Below are 14,185 nucleotides of genomic sequence, written 5' to 3' on the forward strand. Positions count from 1 at the left end.
TTCATTGCTATTCCGAGCACCTTCACCCCCTCCTTGCTGTTTCCAGCTCTGTCAGTCCCACTATTTATAGCTATTTCACAGACACAAACGAATACTGGGACATGGCCTTTAAATTTCGTTGAAGACAGCGGGCTGAAACGTTTGCCAAAGGACTTCACGTCTCTGGCGGGAGAGCAGTAAAACTGACTCTCTTCTCTTCAGCGATGAGTGTCCTTTCGCGTTGCAAGAGGCTTCTCCAGAAACACACCTTCCTTTAAATAAACTGCCCGATCACCCTGCTCTCCTAACCTGCCATCCCCGGGAGAAAGGCCGTCTTCCACACTGGGGTTTAGGAAGGTCCCAGACGTTCCCACGTGGCCCCGGTTCCCAGTTCCACGGCCCCTCCCGCGTCCTCCCCAAGCTTGGAGGTCGGCCTCCATTCAGCACAAGCAGAGTGAAAAAAATGATAAAAAATCAAATCGCTGACACGTGCCCACAGCTGCTCTGGGCCCCGTGTGCTTCTAAGTACTTTACACGTATTAGTTCACTAAATCCTCAGGCGACCTCGGAGGCCGGCGCCGTCGCCAATCCCAGGCGGGAGACGGGGAGACAGGCCTGGCTGTCGCTGCGCCGGCGTCGCGAGGCTGCTCTGGGCCCCGACGGCCCTGCGGGGGCTCCTGGGCCCGAGCCCTGCCCGCGCCGAGCTGCTGGTCAGGGAGCACTGGGGCCTGGGGTTACTGGACGGGCGCGTGCGTAAAGTGTGGGGAGGGATGGCGCAGCAGCGCTGGGAGGCAGACCCCCGCCTTCTGGGGGCCGCTGGCCGGGGCAGGTCACGAGCCTACAGCCGAGTCACGCTGAATGCCCACAGGATTTAGGGCCGACGGCTGCCTCTCTGGCCCATGAGGCAGAAGGAGGTGTAGCTGGGAGAAGCCCCACTCCGGCCCGCAGAGGAGAGGGTGCTGGTGCTGGGACCCAGGTCGGGCTGAGCAGTTACCCGGCGCGGCGTTTGGACTTGGGGAGATGAGTTATGAGAGTCCTCGGGGTTCGCTCCACCTCCAGACAGGCCTCGGCCACTCAAACCCAAACCCGCCAAGCCCATCGGAGGGGTCAGAGCCCGGGAGGGACGTGCGCCTGTTCAGGACGTGGCCCACGGACTCCATTCCAGCCCTGGGGGAGCCGCTGCGTGGGACCCTGGGCCTGGCGGTGACTCACCCGGCGCCCCCTCCCCCGCCCCCGCGGGGTGTGCGTCCCCACCTCTCTGCCGTTTCTAACACAGCATAGGAGACACGGGCCTGGGGGCCCCAGGCCCCGAGAGCTGGAGGGCAGCAAGACGAGACCTCTCCCAGCCAGCCCCGCGCGGGGCCAGGACGAGGTCAGGTAACCCAGCCTGGGAAAGCCTGTGGGGAGACGGCTGGAAGGGAGTCAGACGCCCCGGGCGCCGGGGCAGGGCCTGGAGAAGGGGGGCTCTGCGCCACCCCACCGCACCCACCCAGGAGGAATCGCCGCCCCCGGAGGAACCAGGCAGAGCTGGGGGCCGCCCACCTGGCCTCTCGGCCGGGGCCTTCACGCCGGGTCCAAGGGGAGCCCCCCCACCAGCGGGTCTCCCCCTCGCGCCGGGTCCCAGTGGCTGGCGGACGCCGTCCCCGGCATGTGAGGTCCGGGCGGCATCAGGCTGCGGTCCGGCTGCTGAGAAGCCAGGCAGACGGCGGGAGGGAGCGTCGGGCTGCCAGCAGCTCTCCCGCCCGTGCAGACAGCAGAGGCGCCAAGCGGACCTCCTGAGGCTGCGTGCCAGGCCAGCCAGGGCCCAGCGCCCGAGGAGCTGGGGAGACGGGCACCCTCGCCGGAACTGGGTGTCGGCGGGCGGCTTCCCTGCAGGCCCGGCCCGCTCCAGGAAGGGACTGGCAGACACCCAGGCCAGCGGAGGGCAAGTGTCAAAATCCCGAGAGAGGGCGAGTCAGATGAGGGCGGCAGAGCCTCAGGCACGGGCGGGGGAGCAGGGGCCGCACGCCCACCTCCTGCCGCCAGGACAGACGGGCCAGCTTTCCTATAAACACACACACACACACATGTTCACACTCACATGCATACACTCATAGCACATACACACCACAGACACCTGCACACACAACACAGATACACACTCGCAAGTACACGCGTTTCCCTGAACCTGAACTGTATTATGGTCCTGTGGACCCGTGCAAAGTATGAACACAAGAGTGCATGGTGACACGAGTAACAGTCCCACCCCAGCAGGGTCACACTGTGAGGACCCCAGGACAACAGCCAGGGTGTTTACCAGGCCATCAGGGCCCAGGCTGAGGCCGACGGCGCACACACACACGTGCGTGCACGCGCACACACACACACACACACGGTGCTGGTCCAGTGAGGATGTGTCCCAGGATGTCCTGGCACTGTAGTCGGGGGTATGGGCAGCCCAGGCCGGCCAGGGGGCTCCCCGGGGGCGGGCCTCCACGCGGCCATGAGCCACGGAGGAAGGGATGTCCCCGACACGCGTGGGAAGCCTCACAGACAGCGCAGGGGCGAACAGCGGAGGAGGGATGAAGCCCCAGCACAGCGATGTGTCCATGGACCCAACAGACGGCCCTGCGCCCAAGGACCAGCCAGCAAAGTCTGACTGTGGGAGTCTGAGGGTCAGAGCCCAGACTCCCCAAGAGACAAGTCGTAGGGAAAAGAAAGGGATGGAAGGGGGGGGGCTCTGGGTGAAGAGGGACTTAAACATTTCAATCTAAAAACAAACGGAGAAGTTTGGCAGTCCTGAAATAGTTAAACAGAATTGAAAATAGGTGTTCAAACAAAAACGTGTCCCCCCAGGAGAGGGGCCAAGATGGCAGAGCAGGAGGACCCTGAGCTCCCCTCTTCCCACGGGCGCTCCCAAATCACAGCTGTTCACAGAGCAACCGTCAGTGAGAAGGACCAGGAGACTAGCAGAAAGGATCTCCTACAACTAAAGACATAAGAAGGAACCACAACGAGACGGGAGGTGGGCAGAGCTGCGGTTTAGTCAAGTCCCACATCCCCCGGCGGGCGACCCGCAAACGGGAGGATCATGACAGAGGCAGAGGTTCTCCCCAGAGAGCAAGGGGTCTGCGCCCCGTATCGGGCTCCCCAGCCCGGGGGTCCTGTGCTGGGAAGACAAGGCCCCGGAACATTGGGCTTTGAAGGCCAGCAGTGCTTAATTTGGGGGGACCCCGAGGGCTGGGTGAGATAGAGACCCCCGCTCTTAAAGGGCCCACACAACCTCACACACTCGGGAATCCAGGGCAGAAGCAGGAATTTGAAAAAAGCCTGGGTCAGACCGCCTGCTGGCCTCGGGGAAGCAGGAGGTAACTGGGCCTCACCCTGGGGATACAGACACTGGTGGCAGCAAGTAGGGGAGGTGGTTCTACCACGTGGGCACTGGTGCTTGGCAAGCACCACTGGGGAATCCTCCCTCTAGTTATCAGTGCTGGGACCCGGCCCCGCCCAGCAGCCCGTGGACACCAGTATTGGGACACCTCAGGCCAAGCAGCTGGCAAACAGTTAGCATGATGGGGACACAGCCCCACCCACCAGTAGGCCTGCTGTCTTGAGACCTTCTGAGCCCACAGCTGCCCCAAGACCCAGTCCTGTCCACCAGAGAGCCAAGGACCTAGACCCACTCACCAGTGGGACAAGACATCAACTCCTGGACACCCAGGGCCCTGTCTCCAGAGACCCCAGGATCCAGCCCATCCACCAGCAGGCCAGCACCGGCCCCGGGACCTCCTGGGCGCCAACCCCATCCACCAGCTTTGGGATCCCCCCAGGGCTCTACAGCCAGAGACCCCAGGACCCAGCCCTGCCCATCAGTGAGCCAGCACTAGCCCCAAGACCACCTGGGGCTCTGCAGCCAGACACCTCATGACCTGGCCCCACCAACCAGTGGCCAGCAGCCTTGCCACACAAGGCAGGGCCTGGCAACCAATCAGATGGGGGCAGCCAAACCTACCAGATGCCCACAGTCAGCCCTCCACAACACAAGGACCCACGCAGCCCAGATAGGGAGCACCCCTTAGAGCACACGGTTCTCGCAACCAGAGGAGAATGCGTTCCTGGGGCGCACGGGACGTCTCCTACAAAAGGCCACTTCTCCGAGGCCAGGAAAAATAACCAACCTATCGCATACATAGAAATAAAAACAGCAATATTAGGCAAAATGAGGCGACAGAGTAATATGTCCCAAATGAAGGTACAAGATAAAACCCCAGAAGAAGAACTAAGTGAAGGCAACCTACCCAAGAAAGTTCAGAGTAATGACTGTAAAAATGATCAAAGAATTCGGGAGGAGAACGGACGCACAGAGCGAGAAGTTAGCAGATTTTAAAAAGAGTTAGAAAATGTAAAGGACAATGAAGAAGAGCTGAAGAATGCAACGACTGAAATGAACAATACACTAGGAGGGATCAACAGTAAACTAAACGAGGCAGAAGAAGGGATCAGTGAGCTGGAAGACAGAGTGGTGGAAATCACTGCTGCTAAAAAAGAAAAAAAGAAAGAAAAAGAAAAAGAATCAGAAGAAATGAGGACAGCGTAAGAGACCTCCGTGATTAACAAAAGCCATACTAACATTTACACTATAGGGGTCCCAGAAGGAGCAGAGAGAGAGGAAGGGGCAGAGAACATATTTGAAGACATAATAGCTGAAAACTTCCCTAACCTGGGAAAGGAAACAGACATCCAAGTCCAGGAAGCACAGAGAGTCCCAAATAGGATCGACCCAAAGAGGACCAGGCCAAGACACACTGTACTTAAAATGTCAAAAATTAAAGATAAAGAGAGACTATTAAAAGCATCAGGGAGGGGACTTCCCTGGTGGCACAGTGGTTAAGAATCCGCCTGCCAATGCAGGGGACACGGGTTCGAGCCCTGGTCCGGGAAGATCCCACATGCTGTGGAGCAACTAAGCCCATGTGCCACAACTACTGAAGCCCACGCACCTAGAGCCCATGCTCCGCAACAAGAGAAGCCACTGCAGTGAGAAGCCCATGCACCACAACAAAGAGTAGCCCCCGCTCACTGCAACTAGAGAAAGCCCACGTGCAGCAACGAATACCCAACACTGCCAAAAATAAATAAATAATAAAATAAATAAATTAAAAAAAAAAAGCATCAGGGAAAAGCAACAAATAACATACAAGGGAACTCCCACAAGGCTATCAGCTGACTTTTCACCTGAAGGGAGTGGCGTGATATTAAAGTGATGAAAGAGAAAAACCTACAACTAACTCTACTCAACAAGTCTCTCGTTCAGATTTGATGGACAGATCAGAAGTTTTACAGACCAGCAAAAGCTGAAAGAGTTTAGCAGCACCAAATCAGCTTTACAAGAAATGTTAAAGGGACTTTTCCAAGGAAAAAAGAACAGACCACAACTAGAGACATGAAAATTACAAAAGGAAAAATCTCATTGGTAAAGGTAAACGTACAGTAAAGGCAGCGAATCACCCACACACAGAGCTAATGGGAAGGTTAAAAGACAAAAGCAGTAAAATCATCTATAACCACAATAAGCAGTTAAGGGATACACAGGACAATTAAACGTAAAGTATGTCAAAAACAGTAATTGTGAGGGAAAGAGTACAAATGCAGGATTTTTTAAATGTACTTGAACTTAGGAGATCAGTCACTTTAAATAATCATATATACACATTTATGTATGTATATGTGTGCATATATGATTATACATACACACATCATGGTAACCACAAACAAAAATCTGTAATAAATACACACATTCAAAAGAGAAAGGAATCCAAACATAACACTAAAGATAGTCATCAAATCATAAGGGAAGAGAGCAAAAGAAGAAAGGCATAATAAAGAACCACAAAACAACCCCAAATAGTTAACAAAATGGCAATAAGTACATACCTATCAATAATTAATTTAAATGTAAATGGACTAAATGCCCCAATCAAGAGTGGCTAAAGGGATCCAAAAACAAGACCCATAATGCTGCCCATATATATACAGCAGAATATTACTCAGCCATAAAAAAGAATGAAATCTTGCCATTTGTGATAACATGGATGAACCAAGAGGGTATTACACTGAGTGAAATAAGTCAGACAGAGAAAGACAAATACTGTATGATTTCACTTATATGTGGAATCTAAAAAACAAAACAAATGAACAAACGTAACAAACTTATGAGATACAGAGTTGTAGATACAGAGAACAAACAGGTTGCCGAGGGAGGGGGGCTGGTGGAGAGGAGGAGAGAAATAGTGAGGGAGATTAAGAGGTACAAACTTCCAGCTGCAAAATAAATGAGTCACAGGCATGAAATGCGCAGTGTGGGGAATACAGTCAATTACTATGTACTACCTTTGTGTGGTGACAGATCGGAACTAGACTTAGCGTGGTAATCATTTTGGAATGTATAGAAATATCGAATCGCTGCGTTGTGTAACAGGAACTAACATAGTGTTATAGGTCAATTATACTTCAGAAACAAACAAACTCATAGAAAAAGAGATCAGATTTGTGGTTACCAGGGGCGGGAAGGGGCAAGGGAATTGGATGAAAGTGGTCAAAAGGTACAAACTCCCATTATAAGTACCAGGGATATAATGTACAACATGATAAATATAACTTACACTGCTGTATGCTATACATGAAAGTTGTTCAGAGGAAAAATCCTCAGAGCTCGCATCACAACGAAAAATAATTTTTTTCTACTTCTTTAATGCTGTATCTATACGAGATGAAGGATGTTGATGAAACTCATTGTGGTCGTCATTTCATGACGGGTGTACGTCAAATCATTACGCTGTCCACCTTAAACTTGTACAGTGTCGCATGTCAACTACATCTCAATAAAACTGGAAGAGAAAAACACACTCCAGTGTTCACAGCAGCACGATGCACAACAGCAAAATGTGGGAACAACCCAAGTGTCTATCGGCAGATGATGGATAAACACAACGTGGTCGCCCCCCCGCTCAGTGGAACAGTGTTCAACTACAAAAAGGAAGGAAGTACTGACACACGGGACAACAGGGACGAGCCTTGAAAACACTCTGGTCAGTGAAAGAAGCCAGACACAAAAGGCCACGTACTGTACACTCCCATTTAGAGGAAATTCCCAGAATAACAAATCCACAGAGGCAGAAGTAGCTTAGTGGGTGTCAGGGGCTAAGGCTGGGGGTGGGGAGTGACGGGTAATGGTGCAGGCCTCCTGTTGGGGTGGTGAGAATGTTCTGGAACTACATAGAGATGATGGCTGCACCGCACTGGGAGTGGACTAAATGCCACTAATGGTAAAGTTCATGTTATGTGTATTTTAGCACAATAAAAACCATGTAGAAAAACAAGAAACAGACCAGAGTAAACTATAGGCTCTAGGGAAGCACACTTGGGTGGTGACCCTATTTAAACACACAGGCGGTGATAACTCTGATGAAATAAAATTTATATGTGAAGGCAGGACAAGAAAAATTAAACGTAAGATCCTCTCTGTGTGTTTGTTTGGGCCTCTGCGTTACACATGAGGCCGACCTCCTCAAAGGTGGGAAGCCCTGCTCACCGCAAAGATCAATTTATTTTCTCCCTTCTGACGCCGGCACTGTAACTTCTTAGAAGGATGGCGTCTTTCCCAACTCTAGGAAGTCATGGTGACCTGCTGCTCGCTGGGTACGTGCTACCGGGACTGTGTATCCCTGGTGAACTTTATGCAAGATACCAGCATGTCCTTCTGACATACGATCCTTTGTCTCGGAAATGTGTATGACTGTGCCTTGGACTTCGAGCAGGAGAACAGCGCTCAGAGCTTCTGAGAATCCGCTTCCTGGGTTAGAATCCTCAGTTTGGAATAAAATTCCCTTTTTGATTCGTAACTTGATTGTTAACTGAATTCTCGTGGACCACAAGAAGCCAGGATGGTGGTTACCTGTGTGACTGGGAGGGGCACGTGGAGGGGCCTCTGGGGGGTGCTTGGTGCTCCTGCCTGACCTGGGTGGGCTTCCCTCTTCTTCACCTGCTTTTGCGTGGTCTCTGCGTCCTCTGGTTTCTAGGACAGAAGACTTTCGGACGTGCCCTGATGGCCCTGAACATTGCACAGGGCAGCTGCTTGCCCCTCACCTGCCGCCCCTCACCTGCTCCCTCCCCCGGCTCCCCCAGAGGACTTGCCCATCCATGGGTGCCGCGAAGTGGCTGTGTGTCCCCCAGGGCCATGGCCAGCTGGCGCCTCTGAGCCCCCTGGCGCTACTGGAAACGGGAGGAGGAGGCCCAGCCCCTGCTCCCAGCCTCCCGTGTCCGTGGGTTCCTGTGGGCAGAACCAGCAGGAAGCTGGCTGGTGAGGAAGGCTGGGAGTCCTTCAGAGACCCCTGCCCTCCTGTGGGTATGGAGCTGAGGACACAGGGCGGGGGCCGGGAGTGGGGGACAGCCGGGCAGGGGAGGGTGGGGAACACAGGGCTATGCCCAGAGCCTGGCCAGTTCCTCAGCACCCCAGCCCCCTGGCTCCCATGTGGGTGTCGCGGTGGCAGGGTGTCCAGTGAAAGGGTCAGGGTGAGTGGCGGCCGTCGAGGCCATGACTGTGGTGCTGATACTGAGCATTGGGGTGACCGTGGTGAGGCAAGAAGGGACGAGGGGGAGTGGGGGGCTAAAATGGTTAACCATGAGAACGCACACATTTACCTCCAGGGCAGGTTTGGAAGGAGGAGGCTGCCTGCCAGGGTAGGTCCCTGTCCCCAGGGGACGCCTGTACCCCCAAGAGGGCCCCACGTGTGTGGACGGTAGGTTCGTGAGTAAGCGAGGGGCCGGACCCACACAGCACACAAATGCTGCATCTAGATTTAGACTCTGTGTATAAACCAGAACAGGATAATTTAAAGCAAAATGATTTCAATTTACAACATAACGTAACCAACTGATCTACTTTGTTCTCATATAAATGCCTGGCTTATTAAACACATCCCATTTCTAAAGCCCTAAAGGTGGCAATAAAACAGAAATCATGGAAATGATGTTTTCCAAAGATTTCTTTTACTTTTCTTTTACTTCTCATAGAGAAGTAGGTGACATCTCAAACAGATGAAAGAAGAATCATAGGATAAACCCCTGACAACCTCAGTGGTTCCCACCCTTGAACCCTTGAGTGTGTCCTTCCCACAAGGATGCTCTCCCACCTCCGCTGCACGGCCTGGAGGTCAGGGGACATGGCGCACGTGTTGTCCAGCCCTCATTCCCACTCTAGTTCCCCGGGTCCTGTGACATCCTTGGGAGCAAACTGCCCAGCTCAGAACTGGGTCACTGGACACGCCTTATGAACTTCCTCCTCACACCCCAAATCACATCTCCTAAACCAACGCAGCCAAAAATGAATAAATAAAATTAATTAATTAATTAAAAATCTTAAAAAAAAAAAAAAGAATCTACGAGTGTCCATCTGGTCGCTGCTATGAAGGGAAAAACAACAATCCCCAGAAGAATGTTGAGAAATACCTTAAGATTATTTTCAACATCCTTGCCAAGGCAGGAGGGACCCTCTGTCTCTTATTCAGTCTCCTCAAATAACACTCGGTTACTGCACACCTCTGGGCTCATTAGGTGCTGGCGGCTGCCACGGGCTGACCTGTGACCCCCAAAATCCGTATGTTGAAGACCTGGATCTCAAACGTCCAGCCTCCAGACCCTGAGAAGATAAATTTCTGTTGTCTGAGCCCCGAGTCCGCGGTAACTGTTAAGGTGGTCCCGTGACTGGGCCACCTGTTACCACCCATCTGGCCTCTCCAGCCCACTGGCCTCCTCGCCGCTCCACAAGCCAGCATGCTCGCCACTCAGGGCGTCTGCACGGGGTCCCCTCTGCCCCTAATATCCCTCAACTCACGGCTTTGCCCAAAGGTGGCCTCACTGGACCAGCCCTCGCCCTCCACACCCGACCCTTCACCTTGCTCTACTTTCTCCAAGCCCGTGGTCTCTGCCTCTAGAACGCGGGTTCCGTGAGGACAGAGCCTAGCACGTGGTAGGCCCTCAGGTGAGGCTCAGAGAGGAGCCCAAAGCCGCGGCGCCCACAGCAGGGAAGCCAGGAGCTCCCGTCAGCGGCGGGGGCCCAGCTCCATGGCTGCGGCCTGCACGGTTGCTCAGGGTCCTGCACTCAGAGACCCTGCGCTTGGGTTCACGTCCTGCTCGGAATTCCACATGATTTTAAAGAGGGGCCCCGCCCCACAGGCTCATTATTTTAGACGGGGTCCTGCAAACTGTGGGCCTCGGGGCCCTCACCCAGTTCTAGACACGTGGACGCAGACTCCTGGACACCGTACACCTTGAACACTCTCGTCAAGGTTTTACCCTAACCCCACAGCCAACGACTGATTTGGGGGCTTCCCCCAACAGGCCGGCCTGGCCTTAAGACACCCGACTCTATGGCGGCCCTGCTCCGGGGCTCCCGTGGGACCAGGTGGAAGGTCCCCAGCCGAGCCCACAAGCCAGGTGCTCCTTCCCAGCCCGTCCTGCCTGCCCCCTCCTCCCGAGAGCTGCGCCATCAGTCACGTGGATGAGAACCCCCGTCTCAGGCTCTGCTTCCGAGAGCCAGCTGTCAATGACCCCCTGGGACCCCTGCGGGCAAACCTGGGCTCCACATCCACCCCGGGCTGCGTGTGCTTTAGCCCAAGTTCATGCAGAAAATGGGGCCCTTCGACAGCACCTACAGACCTGGACGCAGCTGCCCCTGCACTCACAGGGGCCTCGTCCTGGCCTGAGCCCGGCTTCCGGGCGACAGCCTTTCCTCCTGTGTCAGCTCATTTCCTCCCTCCCAGGACCTTCTGGAACGTGCTCGGACTCCCACAGGGTCGTTACTCCGAGGGGACTTTTGCTCTCATCTAGAGAGAAATGCGTGCCTTTCACCGGAACTTTCTAAAAAGAAATTCTTTCAAAGGAAAAACAACAACAAAATAATAAAATCTCACCAGGCCTCTCAGCTGCTTCCAGCCAGGAAAGTAAAATGCTCATCGTCACGTCACTATCAAGCGGGCACAAGCAGAGCTGTGAAGGATCAGGCCCCGGCCGCAGTTCCCACGCTGCCCACGTGGGGAAGAGGGGAGGCAGGCGGACCAGAAAACCCACGTGAGTCCTGTACTGAGGGGCTTTGGGAGACAGAGGGACACCAGGCCACCATGTGTCATCAATGATACTCAGCTTCAGAGCCAACCGCCCCTGACTTGCCGGCACTTCTCTACTTTGTCCGGAGTTTTTGCCCTAAGAAAAGGTGAAGACAGGAAACCCTGGGGGACGGGGGAGTAGGTGTTCTGCGCTCCACCTGCCCGACGCCTCCATCACTATGTTGTGGTCGCAGAGGTTCCGTGGCCTGTGGGTGTCAGGCTGTGGCACCCTCCTCTGACCAGCGGTGGGTCAGGGCAGCGTGAGCCTCAGGACTCAGGCTGCGAACACGAGACCCTCCCCAGTGGGGCGACTGAGGGTGCGGAAGCCCCAGGAGCGGCCGCTCGGTCAGGGGGCACCAGCCATGCAGGGAGGAAAAGGGACTTGACGGTTGGTGACCTCACCTGGGGCCAGCCCACTCCCAGAATTCTCCAGGGCAAGGCCCGTGACCCCCCTCCCCTGCGTAAGCCAGTGTGAGTCTGGGTTCTGGGAGCTGAAGCATTCCGAATCCAAATGCCCCTAGTTTTGAAATTCAACCACATCTTCAATTCACATCAAGGCAGAATTTACTCAGTTATTAAAAGGAGAGGGACTTCCCTGGCGGTCCAGTGGTTAGGACGCCACGCTCCCACTGCACGGCGCACAGGTTCGATCCCTGGTGGGGGACTAAGATCCCACATGCCACGAGGCGTGGCCAAAATTTTTTTTTAATTTAAAAATTAAAAAATAAAAGGACAGAGACAGACTGCAATGCCAAAAGCCCAAGGCACAAACCCCTCGGCCTGAGAGCAGCTGAGGCCGCTCCTCCAGGGGTAGGGGGTGGGGCTGGAGCCAGAGGCCCAGGCTTGGACGGAGATCCCGACGACCCTGCTTGGTGCCAAGTGAAGGGGGCTGTGAGCAATTCAGAGCCGGTCGGACTGACCTGGAAGGCCCGTTTCCTTGGAAACCACGCTGCTGAGAGACGTGTAGCAAGCCGCGTGCCCAGGCGCAGAGCCGCACTCACAGTGGGGTTTGCAGCAAAGTTAAGGGTTTACTGCAGGCCCGGAGCGAGGGACGGGGAGACAAGCCTCAGAGCCACTCCCACCTGGTCTTTGGGTTGGGGGATGTGTTTAAGGGGAAGAACAAAGAAGCTGGGGTGAACCTGAATCATGGTTTCGGGAGTCAGGGTGTCCCAGGTGGTCCCCGGCTCAGGGGTCTGTGAGCTCACCTTGCCTTGGAGAAACAACCCGAGTTTGTACGTTAATGATGACTCTATAATAGCAATTTTAGTACGTTAACGATGCTATGGGCAACAGCAACCTAAAGCATCTGACTCTGGTGACCAGTGCTGTTAGCACAGGCTTGAGGTCAGAGGGGACAGAAAGGGGATGAAGTTCTGGACGAGAGACGGATCGTAAACTCGGCAAAGGAACTCAGCTTTAGGGGTCTCGGCTCCAGAAGACGGGGTCTGGCCGGCAGGGTGGGGAGCCTGCTCCGGGGGGCGGCCCCTGGACGGGGAGCTGCGGGGTGTGCAGACCTCAGGCCTCCTCGGGGACGGTGGGGGGTTTCTCCATGTGCAGGTGACATGGAGCCCTTAGGTGAGAGCAGGACCTTCTGTCCCCACAGGGGGAGGTCCCCACCCCCTCCCCGGAGGGACACCTCCGGGGCAAGGCCCAGGCCGCTCAAGTGCCACGAAGCAAATGGGGTGCCGGGGGTGCCCAAGGGAGACCCCGCACACCACGCCAGGGCCGTGGGGCCATCATCCTCTCCCATCGGTCAGGAGAGGACCGAGGGGCGCTGGGGGCTCAGAGAGCAGCGCCGGCCCCGCCACCGGCCGCCACGGAGCTCAGGCTCAGAACCGCATCAGGGATGCCCGCCAGCCTGGAGCAGGTGGGGAAGGAGCCGGTCCAGGCGGCCCCACACTACAGGGGAGGCCAGGGCCGGCCGCCGGCCCTCAGGGTGACGTGGGCCCAGGCCCAGCAGACAGCGCCGCAGCCCTCACTGGTCCTGCAGGCGTCACCAGCTCCTGCCACGCCCCAGGTGCTCTGGGGGCAGCAGGCAGGGCAGAGCCCAGGGCGGGGGCGGCGCAGCGTGAGGACCAACAGGGAAGCGCTGGCTGTGAGCCAGGGGCAGCCGGGCCAAGGGTCACGGGGGGGCAGGCGGTGACAGGAAGACCTGGAACATCTCCCCCTGCCCCCTCATCACCCTGGACCCCCGCCAGGGAATTAGCAGCACTGCAGGACGAGGCAGGCCAGTCTGGGCGTCAGGGGCTCTGGGCCCCTTTCTGGCTCAGTCGACCCTACGCTGCTCCCCAACAGTGCGGTGTTTTCTATCCTTTCACTCTCTGGCAGACCTCCCAGGGCAAGGAACTTTCCAGGGGCAGGAGAGGGAAAGGACCCCCAGTCTTCTGCTCCTGGGTCAAGCTCTGAGGGTTAAGACTCAGGAGAGAAAGAGGGACGGGACGTGGGGACTGTGTGGGTGGATTCTCAGCCGGCCCCTGGGTGCCCACCCCTAGGTGTGCACACCCTACGTGCCCCCTCCCCCAGCGTGGGAGGGCCCGACCTCATCAGGTGAGTTGGAGCTGGGGACAAAGTCAGAGGTTCGAAGCGTGAGCATTTCTCCTGCCGGCCTTGGGCACGTGGCCAGGAGCTGTGGGCAGTACCGAGGAGCTCAGAGCCACGCTGGCTGACAGCCAGCAAGAAAACGGGGGCCTTGGCCTCATTCTGCCAACAAGCAGTGAGCCGGGAAGGGGACCTGAGCCTCGAGTGTGGTGGCAGCCCCGCGACACCTGATCTCAGCCTGTGAGACCCCGAGCAGGGGCCCCACTACCCACGCCCTGACTCCTAACCTACAGAGCTGCCACTTCCACCACCAAGTTTGCAGTAGTTCCTGACGCAGCAGCTATCCCGTACAGGATAGTCCTGCAGCTATCTCCTGCGAGACTGAATAAACATTTAGGCAGGAAAGGGGGGAGGGGAGGGGGGAGGAAAAAAGGGAGAGGGGGTGACTACGAAGAGGGGCAGGGAGCTGGGCTGCCAGGGGCACGGGACACCCGAAGGTCTCAGGTCCAGCCAGGGAGTACAGCCCC

At 55.9% G+C, this 14,185-nt stretch overlaps 1 long non-coding RNA gene across 1 annotated transcript; it reads right to left on the minus strand.

Moving 5' to 3' along the window:
* Window positions 1-5,123: 5,123 nt before the first annotated feature.
* LOC309629465 lies at window positions 5,124-8,760 on the minus strand. The gene is made up of 2 exons (XR_014245086.1): window positions 8,659-8,760; window positions 5,124-8,287 (listed from the first exon to the last, which is right to left on the minus strand). It is a non-coding gene; the product is annotated as an uncharacterized lncRNA (long non-coding RNA).
* Window positions 8,761-14,185: the final 5,425 nt, after the last annotated feature.

This window comes from Balaenoptera borealis (assembly GCF_965194805.1).
Source record: "Balaenoptera borealis genome assembly, chromosome: 5".
In the NCBI taxonomy this organism is placed as follows: Eukaryota; Metazoa; Chordata; class Mammalia; order Artiodactyla; family Balaenopteridae; genus Balaenoptera; species Balaenoptera borealis.